This window comes from Pleurodeles waltl, chromosome 8 (genome assembly GCF_031143425.1).
Source record: "Pleurodeles waltl isolate 20211129_DDA chromosome 8, aPleWal1.hap1.20221129, whole genome shotgun sequence".
Lineage (NCBI taxonomy): Eukaryota > Metazoa > Chordata > Amphibia > Caudata > Salamandridae > Pleurodeles > Pleurodeles waltl.
The window spans coordinates 648,414,021-648,437,331 of record NC_090447.1 but is presented as its reverse complement, the minus strand read 5'-3'; positions in this window follow the sequence as shown (position 1 = coordinate 648,437,331).

Below are 23,311 nucleotides of genomic sequence, written 5' to 3'. Positions count from 1 at the left end.
ACCAATGAATAATCCCTTATTCCCAGTAGCTAACCCGGATCATTCATACAGAATAGTCTTAGACTACAGACATTTAAATAGTCATACACGCACATCTGCTATACAAAACTCTAACAGCACTCATGAACAACATAGTGCGCAAAAAATACAAAACAACACTGGACATCTCCAATGGTTTCTTCTGCCAAAATAGAGCACCTGAGAGTAGAGACCTAACATGTTCCAGCACACTGGGCTCCCGGAAACAATTCTGTTGTTTACCCCAGGGGTACAAGAACAGTCCAGGACTGTTTGCAGCTCGTGTGACTTCAATATTGCACGACATTGACCCTGAAGCACTGTCCTATGTAAATGATATCTATCTCACAGATGATGAATTACTGCAACATCTGTAGCCCCTATTGTTGTAGGATTTGCCGAATTCGGCTATAAATTCAATTTCAAGAAGACAAAAAAAGCCTTCCTTAGAGTCCTGTTTTTGGGATATGAGCTATCAAGTGAAGGAAAGAGCCTACCGTCACAATTCTATGAAAAATGCGCACAGTTACAATCTCCAAATACCATTAAAAAAACTTCAATCCCTATTGGTTTTCTTAACTTTAGCAGAACGTACATTACAGATTACGCATCACGCATAAAACCTTTATATGACTTAATACATCCTGACTTTTCCAGTAAATTTTGGACAGTTGAACCGCCGGAGACACTCCTCCTGATTTCAAACAAACCATTACAATGTGTGTACTTGGACCACTGTGGTCCCCTAACACCGGACAGTGCAAACAAATACATCTTGGTCACTGTTGACTCTTTCTTCAGATTTCAATGGGTATGGCCACAATGCTCGGCTGACGCTCGAACTGTTATTAAAGATTTGCAAGTCTTTATTGGCACGTATGAAGTTGTGACTTTCCACTCGGACCAGGGCCCTGTCTTTGCCTCAGGGACATTCAGGGATGCCATGGCTTTGTTAGGGGTCCAACTCCATTACTCGTCTCCATTACACCCTGATGGAAATAGTGTCATGGAGCGACGAAACAGTGATTTAAAGCAATCCTTAACGCCCAGAGTATTAGGTATGGGTCATAGTTGGCTTAATCACCTGTATGGAGTTCAGAGAGCACTTAATACTCTGCCTAGAAGGTCGCTGGGGGGCCATACTTCACACAAGTGCCTGTTTGGAACCCAAATGTATGTTCCAGATCTTGATGGTCCTGGCATGGAGGTGGCAGAAACATCATTTGACATAAATTAACGTGTCACTGTCTTGCAGGAATTACAACAGTTCTGTGACGACAGCGCTTCTGCCAGTTCTGCCTCCGCAGGCATTAAGGATGTACCAATAACATCTACAGGCTGGATTCCAAAGGTTGGGGATCTAGTACATGAAAAAGTTGCTGTGAAAAAGGAGTTTGGTCCTTCTTATTGTGCACCAGTCCCAGTCCTGGGAATACATGGTACCAGAACTGTCATTCTACCACTGTTGCCTGGTGCTAAAGAAAACCGCATTGTATCTATCAACAATGCCAGATTACACCATGTGGCTGATCCTGCACAGCATCCAAGAGGAGCAGCCAGTAGTTCCCGAATCCCTCTCACTACTGGCCGAAATGTCCCTCTACAAATTTTGAGCAGCAATGCTGACACCTCTCCGAGCTTGGGGAGGGTGGAAAATTATCTTGTATTGGTTCCACTAACATCTGTTACAACAAACAACACAGAAATTACTGATCGCTTTGACACAACATCTACACAGACGGATGGCATAATTTACTGTGAACCACCACCGGAGACCCCTACCAGTTCTCCTCTTACAAATACGGCTCGAGCTTTTGCACAAACTGCTTCTGGATATTTTGCCGACATCAATGACACCTTCTCCGACTTATTTGCCTCTTCTACATCTGAACTGCCAAAAACATGTAAGCTGATGAATTGGCTTAAAACAAATTACTTAATTTTCCCATGGAACTATCTGTGGCTTTCTTTGACTATATGAGATTTCCTCCTTTGGATCAGCTTTGTTATTACTTTCTTTCTATTAATACATGGTCATTATCTTCCTGAAAATATTGTTGAACTGGTGGATGAGGTCCTAAAACCCCATTTTGCTTCTCACAAGGTCGGCAGAGGCTTGTCTTTCGTGAACATTTCCGCTACACCAGTTCCTGATGCGATTGCTTGGGGTAAAGTCACATTTGATATATACCGCCCAATGGAGGTCATTCAAATACCATATGTGTTTAAACTTTCTATGAACGATGTAATAATACCCAGAGTTGTTTCTGATGACTGGGATGTAAAAACAATTGATTCTATGATGACTGAATTGCAGTATTTTACTGTTTATCACTCCAAAGAGAATTATGGTGACATGTTTTGCTATAGTTGTAATGGACACCATTTCATTCACAGAGCAAGTACCCCAAAGACTATTTTTAATTCCACACAATGGGGGATGCGCTAACTGACTTGGGAAGCGGCTGGGGCAGGAGCCAAGCCCCCGTGCCAATTGGTCTGCGGAAAAGGGGCAGGAAGCGGCCCCCTTAAAAAACATTCGCGCAGACGCGGGACGCGCTAACTGACTTGGGAAGCGGCTGGGGCAGGAGCCAAGCTCCCGTGCCAATTGGTCTGCGGAAAAGGGGCGGGAAGTGCCCCCCTTAATAAACATTTGCGCGCCCGCTGCCGCGGGACGCGCTAACTGACTTGGGAAGTGGCTGGGGCAGGAGCCAAGCCCCCGTGCTGATTGGTCTGCGGAAAAGGGGCGGGAAGCGGCCCCCTTAAAAAAGATTTGCGCTCCCGTTGCCGCGGGACGCGCTAACTGACTTGGGAAGCGGCTGGGGCAGGAGCCAAGCCCCCGTGCCGATTGGTCTGCGGAAAAGGGGCGGGAAGCGGCCCCCTTAATAAACATTTGCCCGCCCGCTGCCGCGTGAAGTGCTAACTGACTTGGGAAGCAGCTGGGGCAGGAGCCAAGCCCCCGTGCAGATTGGTCTGCGGAAAAGGGACAGGAAGCGGCCCCCTTAAAAAAGATTCGCGCGCCAGCTGCCGCTGGACGCGCTAACTGACTTGGGAAGCGGCTGGGGCAGGAGCAAAGCCCCCGTGCCGATTGGTCTGCGGAAAAGGGGCGGGAATCGGCCCCCTTAAAAAACATTTGCGCGTCAGCTGCTGCGGGACACGTGCGGGACGTGCCTGGGCAAAGCCCGGGCCAAGGACGGGCCCGTCCTGTGCCTGTCAGCGACCGGAGGAGGCCGGGCCGGGCCACATCTCTTTATTTTCTCTCCCTGTACCCAAGATTGCCACTGCTCGTCGATAGCAGAGGGTCTGAGGAGCCTACAGTTTCTTCCCAGGTGAGGGGTTTCAAGTTGATCAATAGTGGGTGGGGCTAGCAGGCCAATTCCATTATCTACTAAATGTTTAAACAAGGGGCCCGAAAACAAGAGGGAAAGATGGGCAGACGGAAAGGGGGGGAGCTGAAGAAAAGCATGGGTCTAACAAAACCCTAGATGGTTTTCTGCAAAAAGCCGTCGGGCATTGGAACAAGAGATTCAGCTGGTAGAGCGCTGCTTAGCTGCCCCCTCTTCTACAGCCAACAGTCCAACCTCTGTAGGCTTTCACTCTCAGCCCCCCTGCCGACAGTCTTGCAGCCTGTGTTAACTACCTCCCCCACTTTATTATCTAGTAACCCCCAGGTGCTCCGGGCTGAAACTCTGACAAATCCCAATGCCCTTATTGCACCAACCACGTTGATTCAGAGCCCTTTCAAAGGAGGGTCCTCAACTGCAGCAGATCCCAATAGTAAGGGCAAAAGGAAACGTAGGGAGCCCGCCATAAAAAATAAATGCACCAGCAACTTGAGCCCCCCTTACCCTGGCCAGTCTCTAAATAAAGACAAGACCCCAACCTCCTTAGAAAACGCCAAAGGCCGACAGGCAACCGATCATATAAGGGATCTTATAAGTGAAGAGCTTACTAAGCTGCTCCTCCCCATAGCAGCCCGCCTCCAAACAAATGAGGATAAATTGGAAGGTCTTATCAAGAACCAGCTGCCAGCACCTCCTCAAACTGCAGAATCCCAATCTCTCCCTCACCATTCCCATCCTACCAAAACCCATGCTAATGTTTATAGATCTCCTGCTCAAAGGGTCAAGAGTCTTCTCCCTCCCATAAATCAGTAAGGAAATATACCCGTTAGAGCAGCCAACATCCCAAAGAATAAACCTGCTACGATTCCAGTCCCCCTTGTAGAAGGAATTGTTCCCTCCAACAGCACAGCATCTACTCTTGGTGCTGTTAATACAACACATGACTACCCTTCAATAGGACCCTTGAAGAGGGACCAGATCAATGTTAGGTCTGAATTGAGAGCGCTGCATCTTCCCCTGGAGGCCTGCCCTTACGTCCTTATTATTTCCAATGTTCCTGAACTTAAAACCAAAACCCCGGAATCTTTTACTGAACTAAAAAGTAAGGTTATACATTGGCTATATGTAAATGCGGGGTTTTCATTTTCTATGGTACCCTTGATACTAATGGTGAGAAGGGTGGGGTGGGTGGGCTCTTTGGAAAAGAATGGTTCAGGGTATTGCATTGTTATCAACTTCAACTCTCCTGGTCTTGTTCAGCTGCTCTTTTCAAATGCAAACAGACCCTATCCTTTAGTAGAGGCTGTTTCTCTATGCAGACTACAAGCGTTTTATCCACTATCCCTGACAATTGCAAATAGCAAGCTGCCATTGTCGCACAGACTCTCCCCCGGCTCCCAGCCACAGTCTAACTTCGAATTAGGCACTAGATGCTCCCCGACCCCTCTCTCTGAGATAGATTGACTAAGTGACGGATTACGGGGAGTGGTCATGAGTAGCCATGAAACTGAGCACACTGTTTACCCGGCCCTTAGTGCCTTCACGCTACCCACACCATTGACCTTGATAGATCACGGCAATCTGGGAATTTCTGAGAGTACCATATCCCCAGCCAATGAGGTTGGAGTTTCACCCATGACAAATGCCCTCTGCAACTCTGGGCCTACCCCTTCTGTCAATTCGACAGGTATGAATATGTCTGGCATAGTATGCAACAGGCGATTAATTCACAGGGTAAAAGAAAAAAGGGTTATTTTATGTCTGTGGGGAACAGAAAGGCTACTGACTATACCCCCCCTCTTAGGGTGCAATCCCCAAGAGAAGTTGGTCATGCTAAAACAAATATTCTTGCCACGGTTCTTAGTTGGAATATAGCTGGGTTGCAGAGTAAATTGCAAAGTCCTGGATGGGGCCAATTTATTGACGAACACAAGATCTGTCTAGTCCAAGAAACCTGGGAACTGGGACCCAAACACAGATCAGGCTTCAAAAGCTCTTGGGTGGCTGCACGTAAGACGCCCTCTGGGAGATCATCGGGAGGGCTATTAATATGGCTAAGTAGTTCTCTTAGGTGTAAGGTTGAAGTCATAGATATGGGCTGCCCTGATCTACAGGCTTTACTAGTTTCAACTCTTGAGGAGAGATCCCTACTAATAATTAATATCTATAATAGAAGTGTGGGCAGCCTTTACGACTCTGACACCCTTTCCTCATTGGATACCTTTCTTCACAACAATATCTCATCCCATTTCATCCTGATTGCAGGGGACTTCAATGTCACATTTGAGCCCAATTCCTTGGTCCAAGAGCTATACAAAGAAGAGGATGCCTATTGGGGTATCCCCCAGTTAGCCGCAAACAAAAGACCGAGATTGAACAAAACAGCGCGTCTAGAGGCTGATATTACACTAACACACGGTCTCCGAGCTTGCAATGGTCGCCCCCGCTCAGACACTAACTTGCACCCCACTTTTAGGCGAGGAGTACATAGGAGCCAGATTGATTATATACTTCTTGACATTCGACTGTGGGGCCACATGTCTGATATGAGGGTACAAGAGCACGATGAGAGTGACCACGACCCATTGATTTTAACGACCAGAGGCCTTTTCTCTTCGCTTGAATCACACCATCCAAAGGCATACGCACAACAGCTCGTCTTATCAAATAACAGACGCAATGTAAAATGGGAGTCTGTTGCTACATCCCCCGAACACCTTTCATTAATATATAACCTATTAGCTGATCAAATGGAACATATGATTCTACACAATGAGGACAGTGATGGTGAAGGGCTACTATTAGCCCACACCGAACTGTTTAATTCTTTAAAGTATCTCTTCACAAAAGAGATTATTAGCAAACCCAAGAAAAAGGGCTGTGCACGGTGGTTCAGTAACTCATGTAGGGAAGCACAGCTTAACTTATTGAGATCACTAAAAGAAGGTCACGCAGAGCTCATAAGAAAAGCTAGAAAGGACTATAAACAGGAATGTTCCAAGGCACGCAGAAGCTGGGAAGAGGCCAGATGGGCAGCTATCCTGGAGACTGCCAAAACAAATGACACTTCCAGGTTTTGGAAATTGATAGCAGATGTCTGTAGCGATCCAGCCTCCTTACCCGGCTCTTCAATTCTCTCTGCAGTATGGGCGGAACATTTTGGCCAATTATACGAAGGTCCATCTGAAGTATCTGTTAGGACCCGCGACGTTCCCATAACCCAAGGGGCCACCCCGATTAAATTTACTCTAGATGAAACTAGAGCTGCAATTGATTCATTGAATTGGGGAAAGGCCCTTGGCCCTGATAAGATCCCGGGCGATTTATATAAGACAAAACCTGATATATGGGCACCTTACCCTAACCTAATCTGCAATGCAGTTGCAGCGGGAGCTCCTGCTCCACCTTCTTGGAAAGGGGCTGAGATAGTTCCCATCTTCAAGAAAGGTTGTCCCAATAATCCTGCCAATTATCGACCGATATGTTTACTTGATAACTCCCAAAAGATTTATGCAAAACAGCTTTTGTCTCATTTAGACGAATGGATCTCGGAGTCTGAAGTCTTATCTGATTTACAAGAGGGGTTAAGACCCGCGGTTAGCACAATAGACCAAGCCCTAAGATTCCTGGCAATCAAATGGAAGAATGTGGACCTGGGGGGGGGGGATTTGTATGTGATTTTCATCGACCTCAGAGCCGCTTTTGATTTGATCCCCAGGAATCTGCTATGGTTAACACTTCCAAATATGGGGGTCCCATCTGGCCTTCTGAAACTCATTACTAGACTACATGATAACACCTATGCACAAATTAGGTGCGGCAATGAGGGAGAACTGACAGACCCTGTAGCTATCAAAAGAGGAGTTAGACTGGGCTGTGTCTTGGCCCCCACTCTCTTTTTGCTTAACATTAACAACTGCATCCACTATTTAGAGAATTGTATTAATGACTCGCCCAAACTGGCTGGAAAGAAAATTCTGTGTCTGCTATACGCAGATGACACAATTCTGCTAGCTAAATCACCAATGGGAATCCAAAATCTGGTCAACCAATTCTGTGACTTTTGCAGAGACTATGGGCTGGATGTCAACGTCAAGAAAACAAAACTTATGAATTACAGCACCTCAAGGAAACAATCCCATGCAAGAATAGTAATGAACTCAATTCCGTTAGAAAAAGTGGAAGAATTTGATTACCTAGGTATCAGGCTAACTAATACAGGTAACTGGGAGGCAGCTATTGATAAAGGGGCACTTATTATAAGTCAAAGAGGTAGGGCACTAGTTTGCAGATCTAGAAAGGCACCGAGCCCCCCCCGAACACGATTGCGGAGATTTACAATGTACAAATCCGTGTGGCAGCCCTGTATGGAGCGGAACTTTGGGGTTCGCACAGAAAACTGGACTTTCTACAAACTAAAGAAAATAATTTCCTTAGACAGGTTTCCAGGTTAGGAAAAGGCACACCAATGACCCCTCTCAGGCTCGACCTAGGATTAAATAGTATTAAAAACACAGCAGCCCTGAGACCCCTCTCCTACTGGATCCGCCTCTGGAAAACTACTGAACTTGAACCATTCAGGGTGGCGATAAGAGAACTTATAGCATCGCCCCAAGGACCAAAGAAAATCCTATGGCTGAAGGAGATGAAAGCTGCCTGGGACAATTTAGGATTTCCCCATTATTGGAAACACCCTGAACTGATCCCTACTAATGCAAGACAACTTGGTAAAAGAAGATATTGGGAGAAAAGCAATGAAAATGTTTTGCACCGCAACAGGGCGGGCAGGCTAACATCAGAATTCCTCCAGCTTAAACATGAACCCAGGCCCGAGATCTTCATGGATCTCCCTATGTCTGTATATGCTCATGTCCTACTCCTCCAGCTAAGATATGGTACCCTGCCTATTAATAGCTACACGGCTTGTTGGTCATCAAGTATCTCTCTGACTGACAGATGTATACTCTGCCATCATTGTAAGGAAACAATTGAGCATATGCTGTTTTTTCTGCCCCCTTTATAAGAGCCCTAGAGGGAGGTGGATTATTCCTCTCTGCAAAAACTCATTACTGCAGGACCGAGCTAACGCCATCAAAATATGCAGATATGACACATCTACATTGGTAGTTAGCTCAGTCTCCAAATATCTAACCGAAGCCTGGTCCATTCATCGTAGATACATTTTAGCCATGGGTCCCTGAGTCAGCTAGGCACTTCTCTTGTTCATAGAAGGAGGTTTTCGCTAACTACCACCAAGTTGAACTTGGTGGTAACCATGTGCAAAATTTAAAAATGCATTTAAAATGCATTTTTAAATTGTACATGTAAAGCACACATGCCCTTTTGGCATGTGTGCACCTTACATGTCCCATAAAACAATTTTGGGGTGCAGCAGAGGGGGCCTTAGGCCCCCAGCACCCTGGGGTTTTGCATTTCTAAAATTGCGAATTCTGGTTCAGAAATCCCAATTTTGGAAATGCAAAAAATGTGCAGATATGGGCCAACAGGCCCATAGGTGTGAATGGGTCCGGTATCGCAATTTGCGATTCCGTAATAGCATTTGCGATTTTTAAGAAATCGCTATTACCGATTCGCAAATGTGATACATGGCACTTTGCGAGTTGGAAATAGCGATTTCTTAAAAATCGCTATTTCCGAATCGCAAAAGGCCTTCATGATACATCTGGCCCATTGTTTCTTCTGCAATAGACATAATACAAAGCGACATGTCTTCTTTAGACCATGGACAGAGTCAACTAAGGTCCATTATGAAGTTGGGTTGGACACTACAAACACTAAAGGCAGGTCGCGTTTCATGCTAACAGCAACAACTAATTCCTCAAAAAGAAGCGACTGATGTCATGTTAAATATTGAGAAATTAGAAACGTTGCCTTTTACTGTGGCTGAAATACCATCTGCTGAATGGTTAATACGCAGGGTAATTAATCTGTCTATTTCAACACTTCAATTCACGTCCAGCTTAAGACACATTCCAGAAGGCACATATGAAAGGCTAGGAGATAGTTACATCCATTAGGTGTGGGAGCTACCCTTTTGTACAAATGTCTCAGTGGTATGAAAGAGGTCTTAGCTGCAGTGAATGTAAGACTTCTGTAAGCCATTTGATGGTTATTAAACAGCTGTCCTTGCAGGGAGCATGTAGCACTGCGGCAGCAAACTTGACTTGTTATTGGAAGGGAGTTCCAGTCTCCTTGATTAGATCTACGTTACAGGTGCTCTCAAATGGCAGCTATGTCCTCCTCAGTAGTGAAAACTTTGTGGGACGCGATGCGGAATAGTTTATGTCATTTCGATTTCTAAGATTGTGACATGCAGCGGGACATACTTTTTCTTCCTACACGACACAGGGAAGTAGCTGAGCTTTGGCCCCTTATCGCTACTTCAAATGTTCATTTTGACAAGTTGAGCAGACTAAAGGCTTTATTGTTTCAAAAACACGTGGCTCTCACATTTGCATGCAAGACCTACGTGCTTCAGGTTGCAAGGCCATCAGCAGAGATACAGTCCCTTTTAAGTACCAACTTTCCAAGACACTTTGGTGAGCTCGTGGGCTGTTGGTTCTGGTTTCATTCACACTTTCTCCTCTATATTCGCCCTAATATCTTCAGCCATCCACTCAATATTCTGCAGTATTTTCGGGGGATTTCCGATAACTTTGGCTGTAATAGGTGGCATTCGACTATTGCTATTTTTCTGCACAATGGCTGTCCCGCCGCAAGAAAGAGGACTGAAAGTGCTTCCACCAGCGCAACTGTGTCATGAACACATGATGCAGTACTTTGGAGCAACACTCCTGGAGCAATTGGAATGCGACTGGTCTTTGTCATTCAGACTGGTTTGGTATTGTATACAGCACGTGTTTCGGTGCCTCTGGTGCTGTTTCAAACAGGCACTGAAAGTGTGTCTTTCTACACAGTGCTTGCTTTCATTGGACGCTGATCTGTTGATGTTCCCGCTGAGGGTTCATTACCAGGCATGCGCATTGGGAAGCTGCTTATGAGTTGCCCTTCGTGGATGATGCAGCTCTAAACTCATTGTTGGACTCACCACAGAATGTTGCTGCCTTGGCTGGAGCTCAGGCTTTAGAAAACGAATGCTCCTTCATTTTCCTTGGCAATGAACTTTCTACCTTACCACCTGCCGAAGTGGAAGATTTCCTGTCTTCAATTATCCCGGATACCATTGGCAATTTCCCAAATGACACTGACTTTTGAAATTCGGCTTTTTGGCACCACACTTTACATTTTTAAATTGTACTTTTAGTACATGCTCAAGTGTCCTTTAACTTGTCGTTATTGACATTCTTATATATATGCTTTAGGTTGAATTTTTGTAGCTTTTATACATATTTAGGCTTTGAACCACCTTTGAACTGGCAAGGAGAAGGTGTTGTGTAGCCATTTTAGTTATAGCTTCATACACGTTATTTTAGCAAACAAGGCCTGCCGCTGTGCACTTTAACCTAGACATTTTTAGTCAGCTTCGTTTTTATTATTTTAACAATAGCCACATTTGCGGTCTTGTTTTATTTTCTCTATCTAGCTGTTCTTTGCCAAGGCCAGCAATGCGTTCTTAAACAAGACATTTCTTTCACTCTGTGCTTTCCTCAAGGCTGCAGTAAGATAGGTTGCCGGCAAAAGTGGTATGCTTTGTCTCTAATGTTCACAGAAACATACACACTCTTAAGTGGAGATCTTTTCTTGGAACAACAGCTGTTTTATTATAAAAACACCTCTTTGACCCATGTACATTAGAGGGGGATTCCAGCCAGGTGACCACGACTGTATGGTGATTGCTGAGTGCTTCGCTGCAGCTGCTCATGTAGACTATAGGCCTCTTGCTCAGGTATGAGGGATGATGTCTTCCCAGGGGAACCTGAAGGGCAGAATTAGAGCTTATCATGCTGTGCGCTAACATAGCCTATGTAGGAGGTATTTTTAATGATCCTAATGACAATATGATAGCACCATTTTTGTGTTTCACTCTCCTTGTTACAATTTTAATCTTGTCATGTTCATCGTCCAAGTTATTGCAATCCATGCTTTATTATCTAAGATGCGGTTACTTCAATAACACCTTTATTGAACAATATTCTGCCTCTGATTGTCCTTGCATACGTGAGACTAATGTAACTAAGAGAAACAGATGAGATCTGAGTGACCACAATTTCCCTGAGGAGCCAAATGTGTCATGCGCTCGATTGCCCAATCATCCCTGCGGATTAGGCTGACAGGTGTCACCTGAAGTGGGTTCAGACTCAGTGCCCCACAGTGCAAGTGGTTCTGCCACCCGAATCTAGTAGTCTCATTAGGATCATGAGAGCCTACGCGACAGGAGGAGCTGTCAACTGCAATTGAAAGGACTGTGTCTGTCCTCTCACAATACAATCTCCAACTCCCTAGAGTGTGGCTATCACAGGGCAAGGAAGAGGCAGAGTCTTGTGCCCTACAAAGACTTTCCTTTGAAATTTGTCTACTTCAAAGGCAGAAATGATTATATGTGGTAGACCCAAAACCCCAGACTTTTAGAACACTTCTGGATCAAGAGGAACCTCTACCAAGGAGAAGAACTGTGAGGAGTAGTGCCCCTTTGCTATGTGTGCTTTGCTCGGTTGGCCTGCAGTTGCTGCCTCTGCCTAAGGGAGGACAAAGACTAGACTTTGCTGTGTATCCTGCTTGTGAAATTTCATCAAAGGCTTGGACTGAGCTTGCCTCCTGCTAAGAAGACTCAGGGACATCAAAGATTTCACCTGCCAGCTCCTGGGCACTCTTGAAGAGAACTCTAACTTGTCAAGTGGTCCCACATCCAGTCCCTGGGCCCCTAGAAGGAGAAGCTGGCTGAATGTGAGTGAAAATCCACACACCGGAGCTGAGCGGCAGAAACATTGATGCAGCACCCACCTCGCCACTATAAAATCGACACATAGCCTGCCTAGCGGCTGCATACTTCAACACATCAACAGCTCAGTGTGGTTTCATCGTTGCTGTGCGTTCAGAGTTTTCATGCATCATCCCTGGCCATCAAATCTGCAACATCACAGCACGGACCAGAGGCTGCTTGCCGAGAACTTGATGCATCCCTTCCCTGTGAGAAAAGATTTGCTGCATCGCTTACCCATTGAGAGAAGAATTGACGCACGGCCTCACCTACAAGTAAAGAATCGACACATTGCTTGCTTTTCAGATGCACCTTTGCACCTGCAGCTTTATTTTTGATGCATACCAGGTACTTTGTGCTAAAAAAAAAAACATCCATTGATTCTTAAAGGTAAAGACTCTTTTTATTCAAAAATTTGAAATCTTTACTTCTGTATGTTGGATGTTTTTCGTTTGGTCTTGTTTGATCTAGATAAATGTTGGCTATTTTTCTAAACTGGTGTGGAGTCCTTTTTGGTGCTTTTGCTGTGTTACAGTATGTGTTTGTGCAAATACTTTACACATTACCTCTGAGATAAGCCTGCCTGCTTGTGCCAAGCTACCAAGGGGGTGAGCAGGGGTTATCTGAGCTGTGTAGCTCCCTTACTCTGACTAGAGTGAGGGTTCCTACTTGGACAGGGTGTAAACTGGCTGCCAACTAGAGACCCTATTTATAATAGCTTATATACAGTTTAATGGTCTACTGTAATTTCAGACGATGTCCCACCGCCCAATGTACTCCACTATACAACATGTCACTCAAGTGTACCACACTGCAGTCTACTGAACTTCATCGCACTCCACTCTACAGTGCTCTACAGTGAGTTATTCTGCTTTAGTACACTATACAACACAATACTGTAGTACAAAAGACTTCACCATACATGACAATACTCTGAAACTCGGTACTTAATGTTTTAAACTTCTTCCAGTATACACAAAGATACTTGACTGAATAACACATGACTAAATGACTTACAATTAAACATAAGTCGACTGAAGAACAGTTCAACATATGACACTCTACTGGGACCGTATAACACACAACTACATGTCTCACTTACCTTTCTTAACTTTATAAGGTGCAATTATATTTAGATGTTACCTGCAAAAAAATTGGTTAATATTAACACAGGCTCTTTATTATTTGAAATATTTGGATTGTTCTGAAAAAGAACAATTTTTTTCTTCTTTTTTGGGGGTTTCAAAATTTGTATGTAATTTTTTCTTTTTATCTCAAAACACATCAACAGTTCCATAAAAACTAAAACAAGGTGGAGATGAAGAAAGAGGGAAAGAAAGGGAGGGAAAAACTAGAGATGGTGAATGTTTAAGTCCTTCTCTTGGGCTATTATCACTGCATGACATAGTATACAGGAGGGGGCTGGTCAACAATGTCCTGATTCTTCCTCAACATCTGGACAGGCACTCTGCTACCAGGAACAGGGAGAGAGGATACACCTGATGGAGTGGGTGGTAGTGGAGTTGTAGCCGATGCTCAAGAGGTTAAAGATATTGCAGACTCTGAAGCTGTGGTCACAGATGATGACGTTCCTGCCTCCATTCTGCCCAAGCCAATCTTTGGGAGCGGGTGGACTCAAGATGTTTGCACAACCCAGAGGTCCCAAAAAATATTGCTGCCATGTGCCATGAGTGCTAACTTTCTGGAAGAGTTTGCAGGTGACCAGTGGAACATTCACTTCCTTCTCCCCTGGTGAAACTGTCACACCACAGACTTCAGCCTCCTTTTCCTGTCTCTCTCTTCTTTCTCCTACAGGAGCTATTGCTTTCCTGCTGTTCCTCCTCCTCCTCTTAATGCTGGCCAGGATGATCTTGATCAGCTATGAACAGAAGAAAATGAAGAAGCAACTATAAATATTGCAGCACAAAACCAACACCACGTTCCCCTTGAAGAGTTTCAGTGGAAATAATCACAATGGGGTGTAAACTTCCCATTTCCTGTCATTGGCAGTGGTTATAGTCAATCACATTTTGTTTTGCAATTGCAACGTGCTGAAGTACTACCACAATAGTATCTTTGAAGTTTTGGGGTACGGTGAAAAATCAAAAAGAAAATATAATAATAACATACACATACTATAACCACAGTATTAAAACACAATTGTCTGTTTTAGCATAGAACACACATTATAAAATAAAAATACAAATGTAGCCCAAGCTCAGCTCAAAAAAGAAAGACAGCCTGCAAACATGGAAACTAATATTTTAACTATAAAGCAAAATACATGGGCTTTCTACATAGCCTGATACTATCATATTAGACCAAAAACTATACAGATTGTGGTGACTGCTGGAAGGTAATCTAAGTTTATTTATAATCTACCACAAAATTCATGAATAACTATGGATACCTTCAGAACTATATGTACTAGACCTCGGAGTCACTCTTGTGGTCCTAGGTACAAGATGAAGGTCCAGTCCTTCCCATGAAAGAGGGCAGCAGGGCAGAAGGTTTGCACAACAGGCAGCTGTCCTTCAGGACAGCAGTCCACCAAAGGTGTAGTCCTTTCAGCAGCACAGCAACCCTGCTTCTTGGCACAGTTTTCCACAGATCCAGAAGGGTGCTGAAGAGTTGTTGTCTGAGGTCCAATTCTCATACCTGGTGCCTTTCTTTGAAGCAGAAGAATTGTCTAGAGGATTCCATTTGACATGCTTATTTTCCTGCCTCCCCTATTGTGGCCACAGACTAGACTAACTACAGGGGTTATGCACTCCTTTGTGTGAAGGCAGGACACAGCCAAATCTGGTAGCACTATGGCTGAGCTCCTCCCTCCCATCCTACAGGTGATGCCCCATCTAGGCAGACCTAAGTTCTATTGTGTTTGGCTGTCTAGGAGGAATACATAAAGACCAATGGCCAGCTGCACCTCCTCATGTGACCCAAAGACAGGCTTCAAGCACTAAGTGGCTAAGGCAGGAAAATGACAACCTTCAAAAAGTCTAAAGTATTAAAAAACTGATGGATGGAATGCTTGAATAAATTTTATCCAATGGTAACTACTTGGGGCCACATCCCAATCCATCAGTAGTTTGGCCCCTTCAGTTTGGACCATTACATGCAAATGAAAGCCAGGACTTCTCAGAACCAGAACACAAGCAACTCAAGACTGATTTTGCCATACTTATGGGCTCATCAGCCGGGTACAGCTTGGTTCCGGTGACACACTGTGTTCAGGACCCACATCTAGGCATACCCTTCTCACTTAGGGCAACAGACTAAAGTGTATAGAGACGTGATGGATGGAATGCTTGAATTCATCTCAGCCACTGGTAATTACTCAGGCCGCATCCCAATCCATCATTATTTTGTAAACCATGTCACTTCTCTTTAGACCCCGCCATGTGTAAATCAATCTTCACCCTGCTCCAATCAGAACAGTCTGCCCAAACTTCCAAGCCAGGTCCTCCCTAAAGAGGGACACAAACAACCCAGGACCGGTTTTGCCCTAGTTATGGGCTCATCAGCCGGGTTCAGCTTGATGCTATTTGGCTCTTTTTTCACCTAAAACTTTAAAAGTGCATATCTCAGGTTCAACTATTTGGATTTTTGTCATTTAGGTCTTGTTTTATTAATTAAAGTGATTTTTCTAATGTGGAGTGGAATTTGTCTTGTGTTTTCATCCAAGTACTATTTGAAATGTTGCACAAATACTTTACAGATTGCCTCTAAGTTAAGTCTGACTGCTCTGTACCAAGCTACCAGAGGATTGAGCACAGGTTAATTTATGGTTTGATTGACTGTGCCTTAATCCTGACAAAGATTGTGGTTCCTGCTTGAGTAGCATTTCACCCCTCTCAACCAGAAACCCAATTTCTTACAGTTTTACTTTTTGGTCTTTTTATTTTTTGGTAATTGGTAAAAATATTCAGAGGTCGTAAACATTACATCTGGAACTAGGCATTGTATTTGATATGCACCTTATGATCTGCATGGCTGTCACAAGAGTTATGGTTTTCAGAGCTTTCCATAACTTGCAACGTTCAGTGGTTGTAACCATAACTGTACATTAACTGTTTTACGTGAATTTCACTGTTTTAAGCTTTCGTTTTTGCAAAAGAAGATGCTATAACATAAGTGAAACAAAGCTCCACATTAAGTTTCTGGGTTTGCAGCTAATCCATTGAGGGCAGCAAAACTCCCCACTGTGCACAGCCTCCAGTCAATATAAAGGTTTGCAGGCCCCTCTGTGGGGCTTTCAGAACTCTTATAGACTCCTGAAACCCTCATTGACATTCTCAGGGAATCCTGGGCACATCACTGATTCTGGGAGCCCTCTGGGATGTCCAAAAGAGATCTATTAACCCTTGTTGCAGTTTCATTGACCCTTAGCCAGGGTTTATTGGCCTCAGGAACCTCACAGCGGTATGGATGACAGAGGAAAAACAGCCCTCACACAAAAGGATTTGTTTTTTTTTAAATGTAGTTCACTGATTGTCCACAAACTTAGGTACGTGAGCCAACCGTGGACTGTCAAAATAACTCTTCTAACCCTTTAAAGCTCACTCAGAACATTTTTTAAACTCTAGTCTCAAATAAATTACTAAACCAATTTACAGAAAAGCAAGCAATGACATTTCCTTGAGGTAAGATTTGCTTCCATGCCAGGTTTGGTGTAATTCTATTCAGGTGTTTTTCTGCAGAGAACAAAGAATCCTGGGGGGGGGGGGTAAAATGGGAAATGTGATTGCTTAAACCTCTTACCCACCTCTTAACAGTTCTGCACACAACTTGCCATGCTGACCTTGAATTGGATGAATTTTGTATTTGGAAACTTTTGTGTTAATTTAACGCCACCAAAGTTAGTTAGAAAACAAACTCTGATATAACAATAAATATTGAGTCAATATTGCTATCTATCTATCTTTCTATCTATCTATCTATACACCTATCAGTATATGTGTCTATCATATAGTTTTCATGCATATATGCAGAATGTAATAGGCAATCTGTTAATACTGAGGGCTTCATTTAGAAGAAACTGATGCATCAATGCGTCAGATTTCTTGCGTCTGCCACAAACACCCTAACGAGGCCTATTAACAATACAGAGCTCCGTGGTGAATGTATTCATGGATGCATCAGAAAAGTCTGATGCATCTGTTGGCGATAAAGTGATGCATTACTGGATTTGCAGCATAAAACTAATGCTTCTCCAGCAATGCTTAAGGACACAGAGGAGAGTCCCATTGTAAAAAGCCCTGCTTCAATTTTACGCCTGCTCTGAGAAGGCATTAAGGTTTTGATGCAGTGAAGTCGTAGAGTGACAAAGGGAAGAGTTGTAAATTTCACTGCATCAATTCTACATAGCTTTTGATGTGTGTTAGAAATGGGGTCTTTGGTTGGCAGTCAGGTTACCCTCTGTCCAAACAAGGACCCTCACTCTAGACAGGGTAAGTCACACACAATCCAAATTATCCTGTACCCACCCTCTGGTAGCTTGGCACTGAGCTGTCAGGCTTAACTTAGCAGGCAATGTGTAAAGTATTTGTGCAATAAATCATGCATTTACACAGTATAGCACCACAAAACTACACCACGCAGTGTTTAGAAAAATATATAGGGGCATATTTATACTCCGTTTGCGCCGAATTAGCGTCGTTTTTTTCGGAGCAAATTCGGCGCAAAACTAACGCCATATTTATACTTTGGCGTTAGACGCGTCTAGCGCCAAAGTATGAGGAAAGAGCGTCATTTTTTTGCGTGAACGCCTTCCTTGCGTTAATGAGATGCAAGGTAGGCGTTCCCGTCCCAAAAAATGACTGCGACACAAATACGTCGTATTTATACTCCCGGGCAAAAATCACGCCCGGGAGTAGGCGGGGCAAAAAACCCACCCACCGCCTCTTTTTAACGCCTGTGTCAGGGCAGGCGTTAAGGGACCTGTGGGCTCAAAATGAGCCCACAGCTGCCCTCCCATGCCACCAGGGACCCCCCCTGCCACCCTTGCCCACCCCAGGAGGACACCCAAGGATGGAGGGACCCATCCCAGGGACATTCAGGTAAGTTCAGGTAAGTATACATTTTTATTTTTTTTATATTTTTTTTTGGCATAGGGGGGCCTGATTTGTGCCCCCCTACATGCCTCAATGCCCAATGACCATGCCCAGGGGACATAAGTCCCCTGGGCATGGCAATTGGGCAAGGGGGCATGACTCCTGTCTTTACTAAGACAGGAGTCATGTAAATGGCGTCTGGGCGTCGTTAAAAATGGCGCAAATCGGGTGGAGGCGATTTTTTAGCGTCAACCTGACTTGCACCATTTTTAAGACGCCCTAACGCCATTTTCCCCAACGCCGGCGCTGCCTGGTGTACGTGTTTTTTTTCCACGCACACCAGGCAGCGCCGGTCTGCTAGCGCCGGCTAACGCCATTCAATAAATACGGCGCCCGCATGGCGCTTCAGAATGGCGTTAGCCGGCGCTAAACTTTTTGACGCTAAACTGCGTTAGCGCAGTTTAGCGTCAAAAAGTATAAATACGGGCCATAATATTTATCTGATAAAATGCAGGTCAAAACGTTTAAGATGCAATAAGTATATGGTGAAATATCACTGTAAAAGTGATATAGAGTGTCTTGAGTCTTTTAAAAGCAATAAATGTCTCTTTCAAGCACAAAGTACCTGGGGTGCGTTCAAAATCTCTGCAAAAAACTGCAGAGGAGGAGATGCGTGGAAAACAAGGAAGTGTGCGTCGATTTCTCAGGCCGCACACGGCGATGAGTTGTTTAGTTTTCACTCAGGTACGGCTGTGCGTCGATTACTGGCGCTCATTCATGGATCCTCTGTGGGTTGAGGGGTTTTCAGACGCCCCAGGGACGATGCGTGGATTTCCGGTGCTGACAGGATGAAGTCTCAGGGACTGCGTCAATCCGGTGGGCGTTGCGTGGAAATTTCTACCGCATGGCTGGCACTGCGTCGATTCCTCTCCAGAAGTCAGGCTGCCTTGTTCCGGCTCAGCTGTGCATCGCTCCAGTGGGCCGTGCATCGAATTTCAAGACGCTACGCTGGTGCTACGTCGATCTTCTCGTTGCAAAGTCTGGCTGTGTCGCTCCGGTCTGGTGTGCGGTGAATCTTTTACCGCAATGCAGGCTGTGCATCGTTTCTGGCAGGCTGTGTGTCGATTTTCGCTGCACAAGGAGTCCTTCTTGTAGATATGAATTCTTTTTGGTCCTGAGACTTCAGGGAACAGGAGGCAAGCTCTATCCACGCTCTTGGAGGGCACTTCTCACCACAGCCAGAGATGAGCAAGGCAGCAGGGCAACAGCAAGGCAGCAGTCCTTCACAGAAAGCAGTCAGGTGAGTCTTTTGGGCAGCCAGGCAGTTCTTCTTAGCAGGATGCAGGTTCTGGTTCAGGTTCTGTTCTCCAGGAAGAGTTTGAGTTGGTAGGGGCAGAGGTCGTGCTTAAATACCCAAATGTGCCGTTTAAGTGGGGGAGACTTCAAAGAGTGGCTTAGAAGTGCACAATGTCCCCTTTCAGTTCAATCCTGTCTGCCGGGGTACCAGTAGGGGGTGTGGCAGTCCTTTGTGTGAGGGCAGGCTACTGTCCTTTGACATGTAAGTGTCAGGCCCTCCCAGCCCAGGAAGATCATTCAAAATGCAGATGTATGCAAGTGAGGCTGAGTATCTTGTGTTTGGGGTGTGTCTGAGTGAATGCACAAGGGAGCTGTCAACTGAACCCAACCAGACGTGGATTGTAAGGCACAGAAGGATTTAAGTCCAGAGAAATGCTCACTTTCTAAAAGTGGCATTTCTAAAATAGTAATATTAAATCCAACTTCACCAGTCAGCAGGATTTTGTATCACCATTCTGGCCATACTAAATATGGCCTTCCTACACCTTTCAGATCAGCAGCTGCCACTCAAACAGTACATGAGGGTAGCCCCAATGTTAGCCTATGAAAGGAGCAGGCCTCACAGCAATGTAAAAACAAATTTAGGAGTTTTATACTACCAGGACATGTAAACTACACAGTTACATGTCCTGCCTTTTGCCTACACCGCACCCTGCCCTATGGGCTACCTAGGGCATACCTTAGGGGTGACTAATATGTAGAAAAGGGATAGTGTTAGGTTTGGCAAGTACTTTTAAATGCCAAGTCAAATTGCTAGTGAAACTGCACACACAGGCCTTCCAATTGCAGGCCTGAGACATGAATAATGAGCTACTTAAGTGGGTGGCACAATCAGTGCTGCACGTCCACTAGTCGCATTTAATCTAAAGGCTCTGGGCACATATAGTGGACTTAACTAGGGACTTATAAGTGAATTAAATAATCCAATTGAGTATGATCCACTGTTATCATGTTTAAAAGGAGAGAGCATATGCACTTTAGCACTGGTTAGCAGTGGTAAAGTGTGCAGAATCTTAAAACCAGCAAAAACAGTATCCAAAAAATGGAGGGAGGCAGGCAAAAAGTAAGGGGTGACCACCATAAAGCTATCAGGTCTAACAATGTGGGAATGCCTACCCTGCATACATTATACCTGGCACAGGTAAAATGTGACACAGGGCTATACAAACTGATTCATTGGGCCCAATGTGATAAATTGTAAATATGCAGCAGTGTAGAGCACTGATTATGCCCTTGCTGCATTAAAAACAATTGTGCAGTGGCACAGCAAGGGGCTTGTAAATTAGGTACTTAGTGTGGGGAAGAGTCATGGCACACTCAAGAATAGTAATAAATAGTGTGTTACTCTCTGCCCCTCTACATACAGACTTCATGCCATGTTGTTCTCTCATTCATGTGTGTTATTTATAAATATACTTATTCAAGCAGAAGAAGGGTACTATCTCATTGCATATGCCCATAGCCAAGGAAGAACAATAAGTTGAATGAGAATTATCTCTTCTGCAGTGTAATGACAGTATGTTTTTGATTTTTGCACTATTGCAACACAAAGTGTGAATCTTCAATTATTACCTTCTTATGTTTGAAATGCCTTATTAAAAAACATTAAACATGTAGACCAAAATCTCTTCAGAAAAAAATAAAATAATGCTAATGTAAAAACGAAAGCACAGTTTCATAGTAAACAAAATAAGGACTAAATTCAAAAGCTGTAAAATAAGCTTTTACCAGTTTTGGTATATTTAAGGAGCATTAAAATTATCCGATAATATACAATTTGTATTAGAAATAGTTGTAATACTACTATTCAGAAAATGTGTCTATGGTAGCCAAAATAAATCTCTATTCATTTTAGAAAAACGAGACACAACAGCTCTCTTTAATCTATGATGATTACACACATTATACCATCAACCTTTGTATGAAATAGTAGAAGAACATTTCCAGTTAGTAGATATTTGCTAAATAGCTATTGCCAACAACAAATCTAACAACCTATTTTTTATAAATTAGTGGATTATTATCAAACTTACTAGAAAAAAGCTATAATAAACGGCAGTGGATATGAAAAATCCTTTCAACTTGAGGTCAGACCTTATGCCAAAAAGATAACGTATTCAGGCACCAAAATAACATATGCATAGTATCATTGCTGGGGGTGAGCATATGACCAGCAAATACCACTAACTGTTCTATATCAAGGATTTGGCAGTGAGAGAGGGAGTAACATAAAGTATATGACATAGAAGAAATAATGTTTCAGTTGTATTGACTGTTCTGTACAACCTAAATCAAATTCCCAAAGAAATTCCAACGGAGATTTAGGGCTAGAAGGATTCACTGAGAGAAAATGATTAGATATAAGTGAGTCTTTAGGCGTAGAAGCCAATATGCCAGATAACTCTAACCTAGCTGAAAAGGGAGCCAATATATCTTCCAATGGATAAAAAAACCTCCGATTTAGTATTTATTAGGAAGAAAACTCATGACTGAAAAAACAATTAGTACAGTTAAATTACTTTTGAAATTGGGAGAAACAATATGGATTTACTTAAAGCTTTTGTGGCAGCACAAAGATACGGTAAAGTGTAACAGTGTTTTTCAACCTAGGGGCATATTTATACTCCGTTTGCGCCGATTGTGCGTTAAACAATTTGACGCACAATCAGCGCAAACGTTGCCCCATATTTAAACTCTGACGCCCGAGCCCGCGGATGACAAAATTCCGCCGTGTGCGTCATTTCTTGGATGCAGCAACCCGCCCTGCGTTAATGATATGCAGGGTAGGCGTTCCCGTCCAAAAAACAACGCAAACAGCTGTGCGTCGTATTTATGCTTCCGGGCAAAAATGACGCTCGGCCGGGAGGCAGAGCCAGAAAATGACGCACAGTCCGATTTGCGTCAAAATTTAATGCCTGCGTCAGGGCAGGCGTTAAAATGGGGCAAACATACCTGTATTTAATCAGAACACACATAACAAACAGCAGAGCAGCAGAGCAGCAGAGCAGCAACAGGGAGACATGGAGGTCATTCTTATCCAGCGTGCACGCAGACGCAGAGCCCAGCAGCAACAACAGCAGCTACAACAACACCAGCAGGGACCCCAAAGGCAGCGCAGAAGGAAGGAGAGGATATTCCGCCCAAGAACAACCCTTCAGGGCCTCAGGGAACACGACATCATACAGAGGTACCGGTTGAACTGGCAGGCCATCCAGCAGCTGCTGCAAAACATTGAACAGCAGTTGGCCCCCACTTTGGTGACACCCCACACCATACCAACAGAAACAAAGCTGCTTGCCGTACTTCACATGCTGGCAAGTGGCTCTTTCCAAACAACTGGTGCCCTGGTTGGCGGAATATCCCAACCATCATTCTCCGCATTTCTGCCAAACGTACTGGATGCCATCATTCAACTGACACCCCGCCACATCTGCTTCCCTAACACACTGCAGAAGCAGCAGGAAACTAAACAGGGGTTCTATGCAATCAGTGGCTTCCCACACGTCCTTGGTGCAATCGACTGCACACATGTACGCCTTGTGCCACCTGCTGCGACTGAACACCTCTACCGCAACAGGAAGCACACACATTCAATCAACGTGCAGGCCATAGTCGATCACCAGGGATTGATCACCAACATC